Source organism: Diadema antillarum, unplaced genomic scaffold (assembly GCF_040938485.1).
Source record: "Diadema antillarum isolate AM-2024a unplaced genomic scaffold, OU_Dant_1.0 seq00001411_RagTag, whole genome shotgun sequence".
Lineage (NCBI taxonomy): Eukaryota > Metazoa > Echinodermata > Echinoidea > Diadematoida > Diadematidae > Diadema > Diadema antillarum.
This window is the reverse complement of record NW_027272165.1, coordinates 571690-587985: the sequence shown is the minus strand read 5'-3', so window position 1 is coordinate 587985 and position 16296 is coordinate 571690. Positions and strand designations below refer to the sequence as shown.

The following is a 16296-nucleotide window of genomic DNA, read 5'->3' as shown; positions in this document are numbered from 1 at the left end:
GCTCTTTCAGAATATGGTCTTAACTAAAAATTCATGTCTGGCGACTTTTTGTTTGTTTTGAGGTGCAGGGTCACATATGTCACGCATTCACATGTGTGTGTGTGTGTGTGTGTGTGTGTGTATGTGTGTGTGGTATAGTGTTTGATACCATAAATGAAAATTACTATTAGATTTTAAAAGAAGTGTCCGTGTAAAGCATCAGTGTGTATAACACTGTCTGTAGCAAACAAGTTGGTCCAATTGGTTTGATGAAATGTCTTCCTTAAAAACAAAATTACATTGAAAAAAAGTAATGTAACTAATGGGCAAAAAATATACATTTCTGTAAATTTCCAGGACTTTGATCAATAATTCTGCCTTTTACATGACTTTTCTAGGTCTGAAAAAAAAAATGAATTTAATGATTTTTCCAGGTTTTCCACGACTGTAGGAACCCTGAGAGGTTCGCTTTATTCTTGATTTGTGAGTTGCTCTTATTGCAGTGTATCATAATAGCAATTGTTAAGGGTTATATGGGGAGTATGATACCTGAATCATTTTGTATGCACTTTACAACTGCATACAAATAGAGGAAAACAATGTAACAGTATATCTTTCCTGTATCGTAAGACACGAATCTGTGATGAGTGACATCCTGTTCTGTGATAATGTCATGATTCCCCCCCCCCCCCCAAAAAAAAAAAAACTCTGTTATGTTTATCTGTATGTCTCAGTGTATTCCATGTTGACAATTCCTTGGGCAGAACTCTGTACCTCGCTTTATATGATGATGACTTCACACAGGGGAAATATTTTCTAGATGCTGTTATCTCCACAGTAAAAGTGCAGCTTTGTACTGTTTGTCACAAACATATAAATGCCAGGCAAGGAAACTTGCAACAAATTTCATTCCCCTGACGCATTACAATGCAAATGTCTTGGGGGGAGCTACACGCATACGTTACATGTTTTCCCGGACGGAAGAAAGCTATTTTGAAAGAGGCCCATGTTGACATTATATTATGCAACAACTTGGGAAGAAATTTTAGCAAAATCAGAACACATGTTAAGAAAGTTATGAAACAGACATTTTTAGCAAACTCAAGACATGCTGAGAATACTGAAAAAAAAAATGAAATATGAGTAAATCACATTATGTGATGTCCTACAGGCATCTTGGCACAACAAGGCTGTCACATGACAGGGGCTGTTACATTGCATGCTGAAAACCTCTCGCTTGACTGCAGCTGAAAATTCCCTTCATTTCTCACTCCCTTCATGATCACTGTAAAGCATGGACATTTTCATGGTAAAGAAATGTTCCTGCATTCTGTGCTGCACAACAAGAAACTAGTGCAGACATAAAGGCATACAATTTTTTTTGTTTGTTATATCTAACATTATTTTATGTTTTGATTCTGCGGAATAAATGAAACACAAAATTCATCTCACCTGGCTGAGTGCGAAACATTACTCCCGCAAAGATGTCCACTTTTACAGTATATCTATGCTTTATCTGAGATGTAATGAATTATATATGATCCAGGAACAGACTAAAATGCCTTTAGAATTTCACAAACAACAGAGTTACAGAGGTATCCAAGTCGTAAGGGGTGCTTTGAAAGTCACCTCACAACCATGTGACTATTAAAGGTGACTATCTTTGACAGGAAAGCTGGCCTGATGATGACGTGATGCTTGTAAATGCTCACAAACCTCATCAGTATGATTTGTCCACAAGACCATTACTAATATAAGGTGGTGGAAAGGTGTTTTATGGTCATAGCTTCCCCACGCATAGACTGTCTAATTTTGTGCCACTTTTCATTGGTCTGCTGTTGCAAAATTACTGCTTTAAACCGACTTTTCCCAGAAAATCTTCATTCTATTTCTACTTTTTTGTTATTGACTAGTTTTAACTGAATCATAAGACATTTGAATTATTAGATACCATATCTCCCAGAGGTCATTATCCCAGTCGAGCAAATTCCTGATGATAGATAATGACTTCCTCTACCTTTATACCTCAAAATACAATGAAACGTATGTATGTTAATCATACACACAATTATATCTATTTCTTCCAAGTACTGTTTTTTATATTTTCATGTGAAAATTGTTGCTTTTGTCTAAATGATTACATTCGTACAAGTAGAGAAATAAAACAAAATGGAATTGAAAAAAAAAACACCTGCTAATTGTTAGTATGCAGCTCACAACACCGATCCCCCATGACAGCATATCTACTGAAGATATGAAATTCTAAGATCCTCATGTACTATGTACAGAAATCACCAAGCACCGACAGGCTAGGGGTTCATGCACACTATACAAAAAGCCACATTCCAGAGCCTTGCACAGCGTGTATTAGCTTCCACTGCTGACTTGCTTTGCTTCAGGTCAAAGTGCTAAATGAGCAATAATATATCTTTAACCCATTGAGGACAGGCTGATTTTACTACATTACGCATTTCCCATTGACACTTGCCTGAGTGTACTCGGGACTCGTCCTCAACGGGTTAAGATAAAAATCTTGCATTTTCAGAAAAAAAAAATTGCTTCAGCTGTGATATCTCAAAAAGAAAGCAGTCAAGTCTTTGTTGTCATTTTATTCATGCATATAAGGAGTTGTATTCTTTATATACATGTATAAAGGCAATATTCTTAAAGATTATAAAGATGAGAATAGCCGAAAACATTTTTTTTAAAGTACATGTTTAATTTCTTATTTAACAATCGCAGAACTGTGTGCAATATTTTCCTTTTTGTATCATCAAAACAAGAAACAGAAATGCCGCTATGGCAACTGGTAAGCCTCTGCTATTTCACACTATTCTCCCAATAGGTCTACAGAACATCTTGCCAATTTGAAACAATGGGTTCACATGATCGGAAAATAATAATCACTATCTGTAAACAGCAATCTTCATGATAACACTTTGAGCCACTTTCAAAACATGGACAAAAATAATGAAATTTTAGAATTTTCTGACTCCATGGCCCAAATCTTTTCCTACAGAATCCTTGTTCAGTATATACAAGCTTAATTTAAGCATATATTGAGTAATGTCCTGGGTTCATCTCTGTATCCATGGAGAAAATAGTATAATTTCAACATTAAGTAACTAGTATAATTTTTGCATTTTAACCTGACCTTTGACCCTTGACCTTGCACCTCATGACCCAAAATCTCCAAAGAGAACCATTGTCCGGCACAGTGCGCAAGATTATGTACTGAGTTTCAAGACAGTAACTGAAAATTTCCAAGATATGAAGAAAAAAAAAGGAAAAATTTTAGCACTTTCACTGGACCCTTGACCTTTGACTCCATGACCTAAAACTTTATCTAGAGAATATCTATCTGGTACTTCATATATACACTAAGTTTAATGAAAATACCTTCAGGCTTTGTAGAGATATGGAAAAATGATGAAATTTTAGTATTTGACCTTGACCTAAGACCTTTGACCTTAAACCTGGGCGCCAAAAATTTGATAGGCACAGCTTCATCCACTCATACATGCACATGCCAAGTTTCACTTGGATACCTCAAAGGATTCTTGACCTGTTCCATACAGAAACATGGTGACCTGTGTATTGAATCTATGGGGATTTCAAAATTTGGTATGGAACGGGTTAAGTTACGCCATCCACAAAATCAATTGCAGACGGACCGAAGGATGGATGGACAGAGCAAAACATAATACCTCTGGCGACACATCATGACAGAGGCATAAAAAATGTGCTCCAACCCTTTTATAGGGCAATAACACACAAAGAGCTGTACTAACATTGATTGAATGCGACAAGCTTGGGAATTTTAATGAGATATATTTAAATGGTAATTTCATTATCACACGATTACTTACGAGGCAGTTTTCCCACCTGTAGCTTAATAACTGCCTCAGTGTGGTATTAAGACTTTTTGAAATCATTAGGAAAAGCCTCTTTTTTATAACCCTTTTTTTTCCTACTCCACAGCTAAACATAAACTTCACACATGGATGGGCTCTAAATCAAAATGAGATTACCTTCCTCATTCTTAAAGTTTGCATGTCCCTTCTGCAACCGTGAAAATTGAATTCCTTTCTTGAGCTGATATACTTTTGAGGTAAACGTAGGTAGGTCAGACCTTCTCTCAGAATAATAAAACTGGAAACTTCTATAATGATGGAGGGAAAATAAATACATTAGATTTCCAGTGAATTCATTTAGACCCCCACACCCCCGAAAAAATTCCAACCATTTTTCTTGGTATAAAAGAGAAGCATAATCTTGAGTGACATGGGGGAAGTTTTTCATTTATTTCTTTTGAACATTTTGAAGTGCATCACCATTTAAGCTTTTACACACATGATCTTAGACTCATAATTCTTCACCCATGTAAAATTTGTGACGTTTGCGTATTAAAGTGATATATGACTTTCAGTAGATCAGATTAATGAACATTGTATTTTCTGTAACTAAGCTATCAAGCACACCTCCATAGTAACACAAAAAATCACAACTGAACCAGTTTAATCTGGTTTACTTTGCATTGATAAACGTAATCTTGTCCTCCTCCCTCGTTTTATGGTTGCCTCCCGAATAGGATTTCATTCCTGCGAGAGTATACTAGCTCCTGAGTTGGTTTCGGCTCTCATAATTCTTTTCCAGCAAAGGCATCAGACATCAGCGGCCTGTTAAATCAACCATTCATCATACTTCCTAACTGGCATCCATGCGCGAAGCTCGTTCCTACCGCAAACTTCCTGTGCGGTCTATATGATTTCCCTCCTTAATTCATGCGATACTGTTATCAGTTCCAAAATTTAACCCACCATCACCCACACTCACCTACATGTACCTCCGCTACAGGCAGCAGAGGTAAAACTTATCTTTGTTTGTATGAGGATGTACTGTTTTTTAAACAAATGATACGCATCATTGCAAATACCAGAGCGTAATAACAACCCAGACTGCATGGAATTTTACCTGGAAAAACGCTTTAACACACCATGGGAATTTTTCCATGCAGACTGCAGAAGAAAAATCTACTTTTCCTATGACATATTTGCTATACACACACACACACACATACACACACACACACACACACACACACACACACACACACACACACACACAAACACACACATGCACAAATGCACACATAGTAAATCAGGTTTTCAAGGGTGGACACAGCTGACTATAAAGGTTTTAAGCCAAAAGCAACACAAAAAACACCTAAAGTGTCCATCATACTCCCACAAATGCTTATCAATTTCATTCACATTACAAGCAAGATTTCCCATAATGTCATTCATTGTTCATGGACTCAAACAGATAACAGGAAATAATGTTCCAATTTCATTAGCAATTTCTGCTGATAGATAATACTTTAAATGCTGCTATACAAAGGATTGTTTGTGTAGCAGTGGTATAAAAAATGCACAGTAAATTGCAATTGATACTAGAAAAAAAATTATTCCCTGGGGAACATGTTTAATGACATTCCTTAAAGGGCTGGCTTGCCAAGGCAATCATGCCCTTATGTAGATGCACATACACTGTACAATGCCAAAAATGAAATAAAAACAGTGGATACATTATTCAACAAACTTTGGTGTTAGTAAGACTACAGTTGAGTAATATCAGCTGTTAACAGCATCCCATCTCTGAATCCATGTGGAAAAAAATTCAGGGAAACATCTTTTTTTTTTCTTTCTTTCTTTCTTTTTAATCCAATATCTAATGCCATTAGTACAAGTACCATCCCAGGCAGTTGTTTGTCTGTGTGACTAATGGACATTTTATGTCTACTAATTCACAAAAATGGCAGGTCCATTGAGGCATTCGCTGAAGCTTGCTGTGTGCGAAATAATGCAGGATGCTGTATTACATTCCAAAATTTACAGTATTAAATTTGATGATAAAAGTAGTAATGTTCATTTAATCAATCTAACACGTCCCAGAAATGACACTTATGTGGTTTACTGCCAGATCTTTTTATGATTTTTTCCTACAAAACACAACACAGAATACGTGATCAGGAATTACATGTATATCATAGGCATTACAATTAAACTGTGTGAAAGATAAATGATAGTTAATGACAAATAGAGATTATATACATGCATACATTTTACTATCAGTGTTTTTGAAAAAGGAAGAATAGAATCATTTCTTGTCCACATTCTACCTACTTTGGTCATGAATCACTGTCTTTTTCAGTTGCAGAAAATATTTTTAGCGAAACCATCCAACTTGTTGACTTTTATCTGATCCTCGGTACCATCACAGTAATTGGAATTGTATGTTTTTGAATAATCTTTTCATTTTTTTTTTGAGCACATAGGACATCATCACTTTGTGTTATGCGATATATAAGCACTGTCAATTATTATTATCATTATCTAATTGGTGACATTTTTAGAAGGGTGAAGTTATCTGTCTCAAATTGGCAAATGTTTATCAATTTCTTTCTGATCTTTTTGCAGATGTAATGAAGTCAACCAGATTCATCTAATCTAATTCAAGTGTAAGATGCTGTAAATGTCCATATTTTTGCAGGATTAATTTTTCATGATGAGCGGCCCAAAAACATATTTGCGGGTTCATGAACTTGCTCTGCAGGATTTCCAACTCATTTGAACTGTGCAGAGAAAATTGCAGAGAATATTTTCGGGGGTTTTAGAATTCGCGCTAGCCAAACATAGCACGAAATGTGCGAAAATTAATGTACCACAAACATTTGTGCGTTTGCAATACCCAGTGAAATTGAAAGCTGCCAATTTGAATGATACAAGATGATAATTTCTGCGCCTAAATTTACCAAGGACTTGATTTGATTTGATTTCATATATTCATTTTCATGATAATAAATACAACAAGAAATACAAGTGTACAAATAAAATCATGCAAAAAAATCAGTATACATATTCTATATAATTCATTGGAATATAATATAGACACACAATAAATTGTGAAGCCTAGATGCATGATATTGACGTAAAAATGTTGAAAACATTAAAAAATAGTGGGGGAAGGTAAAAAGCAGAGCTTGCAATGCGCAAACTTCGGAGAGAGAAGAATATATGCAAACTGGCTGGCATCATAATTGAGTTGGATAAATTGTATAAATCAAACTAATGAAGTAAAAGGGTTCGGATGACTGAGAACTTTAAGGATGATAATGGTTCTCTGAAGACCCAGTATAGGAACTTAACAGAAATGATTCCAGTCTAGATTTAAATGACGTAAATTTGACAGGTCAAGGAGAAAGAAAAATGAGCATTCTTTTCTTGTTTTCAACCTACCTCGTGCTGGGCATACATGAGCGTGACTTCCTCCTCCTCATCTGAAAAAGACAAAGGAGCAAAGATACAAGGAAATATTATTGTCACTGCGGAATGCGAGTACCATCCAAACAACACGTGCGTAACAACCATATCAATCTTGATTGTTTTGTACAGGATCCAATATCTCAGGACACCTGCTCCTGGCTGTCTTACAGATATCTTGGGAATCTTCCTCTGAGATTTGTCTCGCTACATCGGCTCCTTTGTGAAAATTCAAAAAACTCAACAGCTCAAAATATCAACGACAACAAAAACGAAGAAAAAAATGCAATGATTACACAGAATAATACTATGGATAGGAGGCATACATCATACGATAACTTATTTCACATCATGACCCAAATACAGTCAAACCTGCCTTAGCAGCCACCTCTCTATAGCGGCCACCTGTCTATAGCAGCCACTGAAAAATCCCCCCGAGAGAAAAGCCATGTTAAAGACCCTGTCTATAGCGGCCACCTGTCTAACGCGGCCAGCGGCCACAAATTTTGTTTCCCGCGGTAGATTTTAACCTGTCTATAGCGGCCAAAAACCCGATGGAGCCGTAGCCGAGCTGATAATTCAGGGTGTTTTTCTGCTTTTTAGCTGTGCCAGTCATTTCTGGGCAACATTTAGTGATCGCCACCGTTGCATTCATCACTTATTCAGTCACAATAATGCACTAATTCATGACTGTGCACATGCTACATCTAGTGTACTGTGCAACAATTTCATAAACACCGGCATTGTTCTATGCATGATACACACGTGTGCATACGTACACACATAAATGTACATGTATATACAACGATGATACATGTACATGTAGGCAATGCACACAAAGTTGGATTACCTGTCTATAGCGGCCACCTGTCTATAACGGCCACTTTTTCCGTATCCCTTGGGTGGCCGCTATAGACAGGTTTGACTGTATATACATACATACATAAGAACATAAACACACACATACATGGAATGAGAGAGAGAGATAGAGAACAGTCTTTGCAGCAATACAGCAAATACATTTTAGAACTACAAAGTACATGAGGAACGAAGGTCTAAATGTCATCTTGAAAGCTATTGAGAGCAGGGGGCTTCTCTTTAAATGAGATAAATAACTTTATTTCATATCATCCATACATGTACATCAAAGCACCCACCTCTTCGAAACTAATTACTCATTATTTGCAAAGACCAAGGAGGTGTGATGCCTCCTTGCACTGGCTCAACAAATGATAAGATGATACCATCACTTGAGAACCACATTGGATGTGTGAGTCCATGAATATTCTCTACGGTGTTCTCATTTAACTGAGAAGAAGATGATTCTCACAACATCTTCATCTCAGACATTCTGGTGGTGCTTTCTCATCTCACTAACAAGCTTAGCAACATGTCAAATATCTTGAAGAATGAATCTGAATTATTTGGAAAGAACATTCTTCTTGCATTTGAAGTGTTCAAAGATTTGTTTAACATTGTCTCTCTGGCTTGCAGATGTTGACCACACACAACGCTGGTGCTCGTCTAACTTTCGGGCTCCTCCACATATGTCCCTACAAATGTCACGCGGGGGACCAGCGGTGCAAATGATCGCCAAATGTGGAGTCTCTCCTTGTTAGCTTTGGCCATGGGGGCAAACGGGCTTGGTGGCCTTAAAGAATGCTTAAAATGTCAATGTATTCGAGAAACATAGGCAGGCAAAAGACGGGGGCAGGAATCCCCTCACAAGGAACGCGCATATGAGCTGCCCACACATCAGAGCACACTTGCTACATGCCAACAATAGCGTGACAGAAACCAAACGTACTGTAATGCAGATTCCATTAGGCCTAGTTGGAGGTGAGCATGTCTCCCTGTACTTTGGGGCAATCTATCCTCAGATGCTACTGAGTGATGCTAATCCTTCAAGCACCAAACTCCCACTCAGAAGAAGCCGCCTTCCACACTTTCTGAGATGATGCAAGTCTCTGTCACTGAGAAAAAATTCATTTCACTGTAAACTTCAACACTTTTGCGGCCCATAAATCTTCATGCAGAAATCGGGCGAGATGGCGGGGGGGGGGGGGGGGGGGATAGGATTTATCCACATACATCAAGCAAACTATCTAGAGTTGCTTGCTAATAACCCCATAACTAAGCCACATTCCATTAAGTTCCAGTAAATCATGCAAACAGCATTCAATATTAACCACATCATTCATCTAAGCTACACTTCACTTCGTGTATAAGCACATGGAGGATAGAAAACACCAAGTAAATTTGCCATGGTTACGCATCAGTTTGCTCTCCTCTGCTCTGGCTGGATGAATCATACATGAGACTGCACTGAGGCCAGCTGCCTCTAATCTTGTACAGTCCTTGTCTTCTTTTTATACAGATAAAGAGGCAGGTTTTCTCTTCTTCTTTTTTTTTTTTCATGTGCTGGCAAACACATGACCATGTCACAGTGAGAGACATTAAGAATGCATAGTTTGGCCTATCCCATGCATTCAACGAGTGGAAATGCTTTCATCTAACCCCCCAGTCAGCATGGTGAGGATTGAAAATTGGAGCATTCGAAAGATTAATGATTGGAGTGACGAGTCAATTTCCACCAGTAAGTAGATTTTATGAGGTTGCCAGAACACATTACTTGTCCTTGACTGATCAGAGTATCTGTCCTGAGCAAATTCCAACACCTGCCCCATTTTGTTTGGTCGATGCTATGAAATCAAACTCCCAGTGGATCAGCGACAACGGGCACTCAAAATTGATTTTGTAGCTCCTTGAAACTCCATTCCCCGATTATCAGTACATTTGTTGTTGCTGTTGTCTTTTTACCTGCAATGATATTATTCTGATTATTGCAACTGTACATGTGCATGTGTATCAAATCATTCACACTCTACTAAATGCAGAGCAGAAATAAAACATTAATCTCTTGGCAGGTAAGACTAAAATGTGCACAAAAATATTCTAATCCTTGAATACATGTATGTCTTTTAACCAGTGAAATTGGGCGAGAGCAAAATCATAATCGCCCCAAATTGTCCACTTTTCCAGTGAAGGTGGGCAATTTAAAATTCTGATTCTGCATTCCAGAATCTCCTCACACGTGAGCAGTGCAGTTCAACAGGCTATGAAGGAGTATCAGTTTGTCATGATGGTACTTTCTCATGATCTGCTTTGCCCTCATCTGATCTACATTCATGGTCCACTGCAGCAAATCACAGCTCAAAGTCAGCCAGTCTTCATCAAGTCCATGTGTTCCTGTGGCCTCAGTTCTCAGTGATAGTGATCCTCCTTGCCATCGCTATTTTGATCAAATCATGATGGCATAGTTTATGGGGAAAATGTAAACAAATTCACTTGAGCAGATGAATCTTGTATCAACAACAAATCAGGGTATGTATTATTTTGAGGCTTCTCCTTTCTGCTTTTGCAGATGGCTGAATATACACATAATGTGCAAACCACACAGTAACATAAGGGAAAATGATTGTGTTAAGTATATCAGTGCTATCAAACATATTAGATATCTACACAAGATAGTGCAGTTCCTAGAAGACATTGAGCACATGTATAATAAATGATATCTGATATGTGCATTTTGATATGATATATGATGTGATGTGATGTGATATATGATATGCATGTATGACATATGACATAATATGGTATATGATACGATATGATATGATATATGGAGATATTTACTAATATGATATATGATGTGATATGATATTATTATGATATAAAGAAGTATGACACAATATACATTTAAAATATTTATTGTCTTCCATAATATTTTTCCAAAAATGATTCACGAATTCCTCCTTTCTTACATCCTCCCACCGAACTTTCCCACACTCGTGGGAATTAAACGCACAATAACTAAAAGGCATCTACTGTTTGGTTGATGATGAACTGCAGTAAAATAACAGGTCAAAAACAGTAATCTCGCCTACCAGGTAATGAATAATGAGTGTATGGTGTATTACCAAAGTGCATGGGACCCTCTGCTAGCCACATTTATCCATCTTTTTTTCTCTCATTTCGGAATGGCAGTCTACAATGTGTCTTTGTATGTTACTTGGCTGTCGGGATTTTTTTTCCCCTCCGTGAAAGGGAAGGACATCCCATTTCTAATTTCTAGGAAATTTGGGCTAATTCCACCATTTTCTCCTCCAAAGGCCAGTTGAGGAAGGGATGGCATATTGTGTGATGTGAACACTTAATCAACATTGAAAGAGAGCTGAATACTAAATGGCTACACGAGTTCAAATATTGTTCCACTTGTAATTCCTGTATATACTATTTATGCATTCATGGTGTATCATGCAATTTTCAGAGTTTTTATGCTCAATTTCAGTCCAATCAAATGGAATACCTTGTCTGATTTTACTTTTACCTTCAATAGACCTGAGAGAATTTTGCATCAGGTCTCCCCTGAACAAACCAATGATATTTATGCTATATTACAACTTTCATACTTACTCTGATTCTAGCATTAATTTGTCAATCACCCTTCAACCCTATTCCATTCTAACGCAATTTCAGCCGGGAGCTTCACACAATTTGATATTAAAATACTTTCACTGGCTATTAAACATTCCTATTGCTCCGCTTTTCCCATATTCATTATTACAACAACAACAACAAAATCATGAGTAAGCGTTGACTGATGTGTACCAAAACACGAGGCCACAGTTTTCCTAATATCAGACTGCATGGCTGCCTCTGAAATGAATTTCGTAAATCATTCAGGATATATTACCATGACAACACACCCACTTCTGGGTTGGTCTCTGAATAAAATCTAACAGGTACCTCTGTCAGCGTATTCCACCAGTATTCCGTTGCCGTTGCAAACAGTTTCAATGAGTAAACTGCCCTACTCGGCATATCAATTGTAATCGCTGATTCAGAGACAAAACTCTTTTTTTTTTTTGCAAGCATAGGTACTTTTTTTTTCATTATAATAATCATTATAATTTTCCTACTGCCATTGCCACTGCTCTTGCTCTTGCTCAATTTCTAATATGAAATGACTTCATCCTGTTTTGCCAAACCTTCAAATGAAATGAATTGTGCCTGCGGCAATGGATGGGTTAAGCAGGGTAAAGCATGCCATCAGTGAGCATAATTCCTTTTCACCCTTCCTCTGTGAGAAAGGCCTGCCCTGACCATATCAGTGTCACCATCTCCTTCTCTCCCTCTCTCTCTCACTCCATATCAGTGACCTATTTCTGGGAGGTGGAGATCACTCTAGCCAACTCCTTTCCACTGCTTCCCAGGCCTTCAATGGCATGGCTGATGCCCCTTTAATAACACACGATACAATATCTCGCTTGCAGCTTTGTAATTTGGCAAAGGAGAAAATCATACATAACTGGATATTGCGTGGGCCTACATCACACTAAGTCATTATCGTTTAAAAAAAGAAGAAAAATATACATTCATACAACATACATACATATACATATAGCCCTGCTTAGATAAATAAGTGCTTGTATAACTGTCTCTTGATTACTTTAACTCGTCCTACTCGGAAGAAAACAATGGTACAGACAACCTGTATTACATTCATTTCCAGAAATTTACTGACTTATGCTGTATATTTGATTTTTCTCACAACAGACTATGATACAGCAATATCAGGACCAAGGCATAAATACTTTAAACAAAAAAGTTGTGTAAAAACAACTGCTAATCCTGACTTCAAAAAATCAAAATCCTACCTTGAGTTAAAGTCTTTTATTCTTTCCTCGAACATCTCACAAAGAAACAATCAGAGGTATAAGTACATGCAAATTTATCAAAGAAATATCAATATCAGTTTCACAAACTGACTTGCTATTGGTATGTGAACACTTTGCCAAACCCAGATCTGCCAAGTCTTCTTGATTCAGTAGGAGGCTCCCGGAAAGACAACGTTTATCTTTAATGTCCTCATAAATGAGATGCCTCCCTGATTTGGAAAGTAACATATCACTTGTTTAGATGTAATCAAGTACACGCAATTATCTCAATGACTGATCTTCAAAATCCCCCTGATTTCTACATACACTGTAAAAGTGGATATTTTCGCTCGACTAATTTTTCCGCTTGGCCAGGTAAGAAGACTTTCGCGTGTTTTTAATTCCGCGGAATCAAGACATCAGCTACTGGAACATATGGCACGCAAAAATATTCGCGTGTTTTTATTTTTGCGCTAGCTTTTGATTTGCGCGAAATGCGCGAAAATTTCAACAACGCGAAAATTTGCACTTTTACAGTATGTGAATGTTGGCAGCCCAGAAAACCAGAATTCACAAGATATGTTCAACTGTAAAATGAGGAATGTTCGTGTGCATTTTGATTTCGCGAGTTTCGTGAGAGCCAAGATTCGCGAAAATTAAAATGCACGCGAAAGTTCTTGTCTACACTATATGCATTGAATGTTAGAGGCAACTCGCTAAAATCTTATGCCACAAAAATATTGTGTTTTACAGTATTCTGGGATTACACAAATTTCAACTTAGTGTGCATGAAACATTGAGTACACTATTCCTCAACACATCCATTAATGAACGCACACTGACATGCTCACTTGTAAGGTATACGCCTACTTTGTTTCAACAATGGTTTTCATTCAAACTACCTCTATGAATTGGGACTACTATATTGGGTCCCGATCAAACCAGCCCTACCCCTTCGTGAGAGACTGGGCAGGCTGGATGCTCTTGACAAAGCATCCATCTTTTTAGTAGGGTGGGGCATCTCTGACAGAAATAGGTTTGTTTGCAGCTTCAAACAGCAGCTCAAGCTGTGAGACACAGCATGGCAATGCACAGTTAAAGATGGACATTGTGTAACAACTTCATATTAAATTTCCATTATGGCTGCCTGTAGACATTCATTTGGACAGCACCAAAAGAAATATAGCAGCCCTGTATCCTATTTTCATATCATCTCATGCTGTATACACATGCCATTTCCTCTTTCGTCCTCGCTCCTCTGCCATGCATGCATGAATTTACTAAGAGCACCACATATATATCTGAGTGAGGCCTGGAACCGCAGAAGAGATGTAATGCTGCAAAGGCCCCGCAGCCACAGACCATGGAAGGAGGGGGGCCCCTTGGGCCCTCGTCTCAGGAGGAGACAGTGTGGGGAGCCCTGGAAAATCACTCATGCCCCGGAACGAGGGGGATGCATGCACTTCTAGTCGCGGTGCAGCATATCCCCCGCATCAGTATGCATTACCAGCAGTCTGGCACAGGGGAGCGGCCTGGGATCAATGTTTCCCCACACATTTCGCGAGGACAACCAAACAAAAAAATCAGAAACGTGTCATTGCTCTCATCTCAAAGATGCATCTAAAGGCCTTCAGTATGCTTGTGATGATGATGATTATGACGACGACAACGACAATGATGATGATGATGATGATGATGATGATGATGATGATGATGATATTGTTGTTGGTGGAACTGTTGTCCCAATGTTGAAGGGTTGATTTCGAGATAGGTATAATGCATGACACTCATCTAGATCTCTAGTTTTGTGATGTTGTGGGTTGCAATGGGTTTCCAGACCAGTACTGGTATGTACTTTGACTTCAGCTGGATCTGCATGTTTGTAACATTGTGTCATTTGCTAACATTGTAAAAATAGTGGTGGATTTCCAGGTGGGAAGTTGTCACGCACATTCAGGCAATCTCTGCCTTCCAGCTGGGGAAAAAGTATGCACGTGGCACTCACGCCAAATTGCAGCCTGACTGACTAAGCGCTTCTCAGCCAAAAGATGTCAAAAAAGCTTTCCACAGCATATTGAGAAAAATATAGAAAGTTCTTGATCCTCTCTGCTTTAGAAATCAAATTCCAATTTGGCATGGGGGGGGGGGGGGGTCTCTGTGAGCAGGATATATAAAATAAAACCCCATATACCTTTTTCAGTGTGGAATGCAGAATAGAATACCACAGACATGACAATGAAAATTTTGGATACAGTACCTTATCAGAATAGATGGCAAAGCCACAGACTGCAGACTATGGCACAATCATGATCCAATTCTTGAATCCAGATTAATTTGAAGGGAGGGAAATACAAAGAAATGAATCAGTCTCTTGTCTTTTTCCTCACTTCTCCTTCCTCCCTCTATGAAGAAAAAAATCTAGATTAGATACTTGAGTGACTACATATGAAGATGAAGTTGACTTTAATATGGAGAAAGCACATTAGGATAAATTGCAGTTCCTTTTCATACTGCAAGAAGAATATTCATTCAATCAAATATAAATCAGGATGCCAGGATGTTAAAGGAAAAGTTCACCTCTTTGCGGATTGAATGAATGCAGTAATATTAGCAGAACACATCAGTGAAAGTTTGGGGAAAATTGGACAATCCGTTCAAAAGTTATGAATCTTTAAAGTTTCTGTGCAGTCACTGCTGGATGAGAAGACATAGAACGATATAAGAAAAATATGAAGGAATTTCTCATTCAAAAAAAATAAATAAATACATATTCCCTTGACTCGTTACTGATGTCTGTTAATGGTAATATTATGCCCCCTGCCTTCTGAAAGGGGCAAGTCAAGTGCTCTTTAATAATTCGAGAAAGGTGGAAATATGTTGAATTTTCTTTATATTTTCTTTATATCTTCTATCTACGCATGTGACATCACAAGCTGTAATAGTCTTCTCATCCAGAGACGGCAGCACTGAAACTTCAAAAATTCATGTTTGAATGGATTGTCTGATTTTCCTTAAACTTTCACTGATTTTCACTGAGAATCTTTCACGGTGCCTCTTGCTGAATCAGAGAGACTTATGGTAGGTCAAGTTAGGCCTGGTCAGACAGGTCAAAAGCACAAGCTGAAATTATGTACAAGCACTCAAATTTGTCAGCACAGGTTTCTGACTGAACACACAATATGTGTCTGCTATTTCCAGTTGTCACACAAGGAGGGTGAACAGTGAATTAATGGGGTCTGGACAGTGAAATGATGGGAGTCCGCATGCTTGAATAC

At 38.0% G+C, this 16296-nt stretch overlaps 1 pseudogene; it reads right to left on the bottom strand.

The window, feature by feature from the left end:
• Positions 1-16296, bottom strand: part of LOC139709194 (solute carrier family 4 member 11-like) — a 208963-nt pseudogene that overhangs the window by 121018 nt on the left and 71649 nt on the right.